Consider the following 7,007-nt stretch of genomic DNA (forward strand, 5'->3'; position numbering starts at 1 on the left):
TAAGTCAGTTGTTTTAAAGCTAAACAAAACATTTTATTTTCAATTGTTTTACTTTTAAATAAAGTAAATATGAAAATGGCACATATCAAATCTTACACTAATACAGAAGATTATTCCATGATTGAAATTAGCTCAACTCTAATAACCATAAGCTATGTTAGTAGATCTCTTTTCCTCTTATCTTAATATTATTTCCAATATGGATTCCCTTACCAAAAGGAATCTGAAATATAAATTAAAAAAATTGTTAAAGAATGACTACACCTCTGCAAACTAAATGGTTGAATTTACAGAAAATTCTGGTAGAATAAAGAGCTAAAATACTAAAATTAAAATTACCATTATTGTGCATGTATATTCTACCATGTGTTCATGATACTGTTACTAAAAAAAAAAAAAAAAACAAACACCTCTCTCAAGGAATTTTGCAAGAGTTGATCTACTGGGTAAATGTCCTTGAGACCAAATGGCAATTGATCTCACTAATAGGTGGCTTACATAAAGTTATTCTAACTTAATGTACTTTCATATTTATCTTTTGTCTGCCAAAAGTCTATTCTTCCAGAAAGAACACAAATTTGGAGTGAAAGCATTTGGAGTTACTAACTAGTACTTACCAAGTTCTTTCCTGTCCCATTTCTATTTTTTTCTCAAGATTCTCTATCTTGAACACACACATGATAAGAACTCCCATCTTTTTAGGTAACAAGTGGGTTATTTTGTGTAGTTTTAAACAAATCTTCCCAGTATGAGACCATTTTTGTAGTTTCAGTCCATCTTCAAAGAGAAACCAGCAATCTTCTCTTATTATTAAATATCACACAGGAAAAGCCACAGCTAAGAGAGTATCTTATTTTGGTTGAGTTTCAACAATTAGAGTCAGGTTACTCTCATAAATAATTAACTATTAAAATTTCTTTTACAAATTTGAAATATTCTTTCCCTTAGGGGAAGGGAAATGGTAGGCACAAGATGGTGGACAGAGAACATAAAGCTGTGCATTCAGTACATGATTTTGGTCACTTTTCCACAACATGGTGGTTATTTTCTTATATATTTTACTAAGACTATATAATAAAAGACAGTGCTAAACCTATATGTGAAAGCAAATTTGATAAAACATTCCTCTTCAATTCTCATAAATATATGCAGTTCTAATTATAAAGTCTCTACAATATATTTTCTCATTTTCATAAACTAACATAATACACAAACTCATGGAACTTTCTTGCTATCCAGTTAATTTTGCCTAGATATGCCTTTATCTTCATAAATATTCAATGAAGCCACAAACAAAGGTACTGTAACTTTTGGAATCTATCCAAATTTTAAAGAAAAAAAAATCAGCAGAAATCCCATGAAACAGAAGGGAAACCAATCTCTTACTTTATTTTGCTTTTTGTGTTAGTTGTTTGAAAAACACTAGAAGCAGACATGAGGTTTTCTATATATTGTCCAAGAACTTGGTTTTCTGATTTTAGCTTCAGATTTTCTTCTTTAACTGCAACTACTCTTGCAGACAGATCTTCAAGTTTGTGTTGGAGTTAATCAAAGTCATGTTTTTTTTCTTCCAGTTCCACTTGATTTTCAGCGTCAACTGCATCCATGTTTTCTTTTCATTATCTTCAAGGAGATCTTCAGTTTTCAGCTATTTCAAACAGTGTAATGAATGACCTTTTACACTGAATACATACACCACATCCTGCTACCTGTGTACCTACCTACCTATCTAAATATCATGTATATGGAGGTATCTGGACATATATCTGCCTGGATGGATCAATATCAATTGAGATTTTGATAGAGGAATAGATACCCACATGTGTTTGTTGTTGTTTTTAGTTATTTTTTTTTTTTTTAGCAGATGGAAACAATATCTTTTTACTTATTGTTTTGTTGTCCTAATGATTTAACTCATCGCCTTTCACGTGCAAGGCTGGTGCTTTACCACTGAGCTACAGCCCCAGCCCCCAAATGTATTTTCTAAATAAAAAAATGTATCATTTAAAGGGGGACTGAAAATAGAAAAGAAGTAGGGGTTAAAAGGTGATTAGAAGCCATGAGTGAGGGAAGAGAGAACCAAGTCCTAGACACCAGGTTTGCTCTGCAGCATCAGAAATCAGAATGGAGGGAAACTCAAAGAAGCCGGACATGGAAAAGGATAAAAAAAAAAAAAAAAATCAATGTTCAGGGAATATTTGCAATATGTGAGCAAGTCATCTGGACAAATGTGTGGAGAACACCATGCTAGAACTCACATCAGAACTGTGCTTTTGAGCCCCTGCTTTGAACACCAGGTGCTAATGATGCATCAATGCAGGTTCATCAGTGTAACAAAGGCACCTCTGTGGATGATGGGGCCTTGAATGGCATGGGGTAACCTCTACACTCCTCCTCAACTTCTGGAAAACTAAAGCTGCTCTAAAAAATTTAAGTCATAAAAATAATCACAATATCTGCCTCCATGAAGATGAGTCTCACAGAAAAGGCAAATATTGAATAACTTTGACAAGAAAGATTATGTATTGAAATTAGAACTATAAAAATTCTGTATGGTGCTGTAAGAGAGGACAAGAAGTGGTGGGAAAATCCCTACAAAGAAGTGACATAAGTAGAAACAGTGTAAGAAGGAAAGAGGCTGTATGAACCTTAGGCAGAGAACTTTCTAGTGAAGGGAAAGAGAACAGACAAGGCAGCAAAGAGTGAACTCATGGGAGGAGGCCATGGGGGCTAGAAGACAGGGAAGAAGGGAGAGTAAGACACAGATATAGAACAGCCTGCAGCTCCTGTGACAATTTGGGGTTCAAGAGCAATGAGAAGCCACTGAAGGGTTTTAAGCAACCTGTGTGTGGGGGCACATATTTGCATGTGTAAATGTGCTATTCCAAGTGCAGAATGTAGAGAGAGGGTGGGAGAACCAGTTAGGAGACTGTGGGTAGTCTGGATGACAGTTGGTGACAGTCTACATGGGGGTAGTGGGGAGGGACAGATTGGAGCTATACTTGGAGGGACTAAGGATGGGCGGGACACAGGGTTAAGACAAAATTAGGTATCCAGAATGACTCAGGGTTCCTGGCTGGGCAGCCAGATAAGTGGCCCATGAGCTCAGCTAATGAAGAGCCTTCAGGTGACACTGCTTCATCATACACTGAGGAACACTGGGATGCACACCTCCTGCCCTCAAAGCAGGTGTCTGTGTTAAGGATAAACACTGGGGCACTTTTGAGCAACTCTGTGGTAATTAAATCATGGCATGATGAGAACACCTGCAGAGAGTTAGCTCAAGAAGAACAAAGGCCCCAGTTTAAACATAAAGATTCACAATATTCAGGACTGGGAAGATTGCTGCCAGAAAGAGACCCCCCCCCCAAAAAAAAAAGAAAAAGGTACAGAAGAGGGAGCAGAGGGAGGACCTCCTGCTCCTATAGATAGCAATAACAACTTGCCCTTACATACTGTCTCTCCCCCTCTGTATCACTCTTCTCCACCGTCCTATGTCCCTCATTCCTCCCTCTCCTACCCCCACATATGTACCGATCCTACAACTAGCACTCAAGGAAAAATACTCAGCTAGGAGAACATCACTGACTATGTGTTAACTTCCAAAGAATGTGTTCTACAAAAGTATGTTGTGTGTTGGTTAAACACCATTATAATACTAATTTTTGAACCATGACTTATTGATTCAGAAATTAAGACCTGGAATTTGAACAATATTGTATCAACTGAACAGGAAACCAGATACTAGATCTTGAGCCAGGTGGTCCACTCAGGGACACCTGGTTGCATACTCTAGTGATCTGAGCTGTTCCGAAGGAGATGTCAGAACTTCATGTTGTTCTACAATATGCAAATGATAGTTTGGGTATAAAGTAAGTCATATGCTTACAATTTACATGGGAGGAAGCCACAGAAAGAGTACCATGTTATATTTAGATTAAATCACCCCTTCATCTAAAATGAGGGTTTGTCAATTCTCAGGATTCGATGAAAAAAGTTGTTAATCCCTCTGAGATATACTGTAAAGCCAGCAAGCAGAAACCCTTGATGGTGCTTGCTCTGCTGTATATAGGTGATGCCAAAGGCTTCAACATAATGCTGTCACTGAGCCCCCACATCATGACAAGAAATAGATACACTAACATTACCACTGAACAAGGAGAACAAAGTGTAGGATCAGTGAAGCTGAGTTAGTTCAGGAAGATCACCTTGGTGGAGGCTAGTCCTTGACACCAGGCTGCCCAGTGCCAGAGACTGTTCTCTCATCTACTCTGCTGGGGCCCTTGCCAAATCAGTACAAAAATAACAACAACAACAACAAAAAAAAAAAAAACAGAAATCACCCTACATCCTTTGCATAGTGGAAATGAACACGGTGTAAATTTGGGAGGAGGGGCTTTACCCCTCTAATTTGATTTTTTTTTTAAATACTAGTAGAATTATTTTCATCACAAAACCATATAAATAAACACTATATATCTCCAAGAAATATCTGCAAAGAAATGCTAAGAATTATCACATGAAAAGGTGTGTTAGTATTCAGTATAGGGAAATACACCACAGTTTACATAGCTAGTGATTAATCAAACCATCCACCAGTAGCTGTCATCAATGACAGTGGATTATTTGCAGTGGGCAGGGCACAGCATACTACATGCAAATATGGTGTGTACATTCCAGGGCTTACTCTTTGGATCCTAGCTTCTGACCACTAAAACTACAGGAATGTAGCTCAGATTTAACCAAATTATGTTGTAAAAGATGGAGAGATTATGAGCTTCCATGAATTACTAAGTATAATGGACAAACTTCTGTGACACAGGGAAATATAGGACATACTACATACAAAAGCCCAGTGTTGAGACACAGTGCACTCTTCATACAGGCATACCTGTCATGTGTCATCTTTAGTAGAATAATAAGTTACTTGATTGGTATGTATTCCTCCTTCTTTTAAGTTACTAGTAGAAACTGGGGACACCTCTAACCCCAGGTACCCTGAGGATGAAGCAAGAAGATCACAAGTTCAAGACCAACTTTAAAGAGAATTTTTCTCAAAAATTAAAAGGGTTGAGGGAGTAGCTAAATGGAAGAGTGTCTCCTGGTAAAAGCCCCAGAACCCAAAACAAAACAAAACAAACTACTAGAACAGACAAAGTCTGTGCCCAATTTGTTTATTTCTCAAATTCTAGAATCTGAAACACTGTTTGTTTAAGTTTTATGTTTTGGGTCCTTGGTAAAATGGCTTTAGTGAAAATAAGTCTTTATCATTAGCAAAACAGAAACCAAAAGAACAAACCAAAATTTACACGGTGAGTAACCTATTTGAACAAAACTAGTTCTACAAGACATCAAAAATGAAAGGGGACAAAAGTCACAGACTTTTCAAAATCATTTTCTAAACTTTTTACATAAATTTGAATGTGTATTCATTTATTCTATCCAGCCCCAGTTTTACCTTTGCAAAGGGAGAGCAAATTAAAGAGATCCACGGGTAGAAAGCCAGTGAAGAGCAAAGTCACCTTTGTGAGATGATAAAAAAAAGCATCCCATCAGAGCTCTTCCCAAAAGAAAAGACTATTGTTTAGACAGGCAGTCTCAGAGGACTCTCTAAATAGGGTGCTGTGACTCAGTATGCCTAGACACAGGAAAGGCTAACTCTACCCTTTCAAGCTACTGACAGTACACAGATGTGAAAAGTGTGAAGTAAAAATGACACTTATTTAACCCTTTTAACTCAGCATCCTTAAACAGGTCAGATCAGTACTTCTCAAACCACCCATGACAAGGTAGTAGTTTTAAATTTCCAGTTCCATAATGGTCTTCATCTCTAATAAAATACAATAAAACTTCTAGAAGAATTAACATTTCAAAATGAAGACATAAAGGATACATACTCACCATTTCAAGTTATTAGCTTAATAGGATTAAATTTCTCCCTTCAACATGTATAAAATGTTTAATCCTTTACTCTTAATATCCTTACTCATTTTGTCACAGACCAGTAACCAGTTTTGACTGGCCTGGTTCCTGATCTCTGACCCACACTCAGAGTGGATATCCATTGGATCACAAAATTCCCATGTTCTGTAACATCATCAATACCTGGAGGATACCTTTGGGGAATGCTGACATGGAGCAAAAAGGCAGAACATAACAGGGTTAGAGCAAAATTCCCAACAAATATCTATCCAATCCACCTACACATTAATGGAAAGTTCTAGTTGGAATTCAGCTAACTTCATAGCTAAGTTAAAGTAAAACATTCCTTTTTGTATTTTTTTTAGGTGAGACAGATTGAAAAATGAGACAGATTGAAGTTGTCATTGTGTGCCTGTTCAGGCAGCTTGGAAAACTAACTCTACCAGACAAGGGTGCTGTCTCTTATCGTCATCTCTAACCTGACCTGACAGGAAATAAAATACTCTAAGGCATCAGACAAGCAATGGTGCTTCAACAGGTGGTGAGTAGAGACCTAGAGCAAGAAGTAGCACTCAGGACTGTGCCAAAGGAAGCTGTCTCAGGATCCCTGGCCCTCATCAGATTAAGTGTTAGTAGTAGGCTACCATCCTCTGTGTTCCCTGCTCTCTACACCCATCTATGCCTCAAGCTCACGTGGGCCTCTTCCATGCATACTGTTCCCCTGATGCCCACACTACTGCTCACTCCACTCCTTCCAGCATTTGCTCAGATCTCATTTTCTCCATGAGGTTCACTGGTCTTGCTCACAGGGCAGTATGCCCACCCACTTTACTCCTTTATTTTTTTTCCAAAATACTCAACACTTTTAACAGATTAGATCCCAATCTATTTGTTAGTTTATTGTCTGTTTCCCTGCACTTGTAAGAGAAGAACAAAGGAACAAGGATTTGCACTTTTGTTCTTTTTAAAAAATATTTGTAGATGGACACAATATCTTTATTTTATTTTTAAGTGGTACTGAGAATGGAACCTAGTGCCTCACACATGCAAAGCAAGCACTGTGCTCTACCAATAAGCCCCAACCC

General features: G+C 37.6%; 1 pseudogene across 1 annotated transcript; it reads right to left on the bottom strand.

Annotated features, from left to right (window-relative positions):
- Nucleotides 1-1,382: 1,382 nt before the first annotated feature.
- LOC308635953 (short coiled-coil protein-like) lies at nt 1,383-1,607 on the bottom strand (annotated as a pseudogene). Its single transcript has one exon. The product of its transcript is annotated as a short coiled-coil protein-like (transcript).
- Nucleotides 1,608-7,007: the final 5,400 nt, after the last annotated feature.

The sequence above is a fragment of the Spermophilus citellus genome (genome assembly GCF_964194105.1).
Source record: "Spermophilus citellus genome assembly, chromosome: 2".
Lineage (NCBI taxonomy): Eukaryota > Metazoa > Chordata > Mammalia > Rodentia > Sciuridae > Spermophilus > Spermophilus citellus.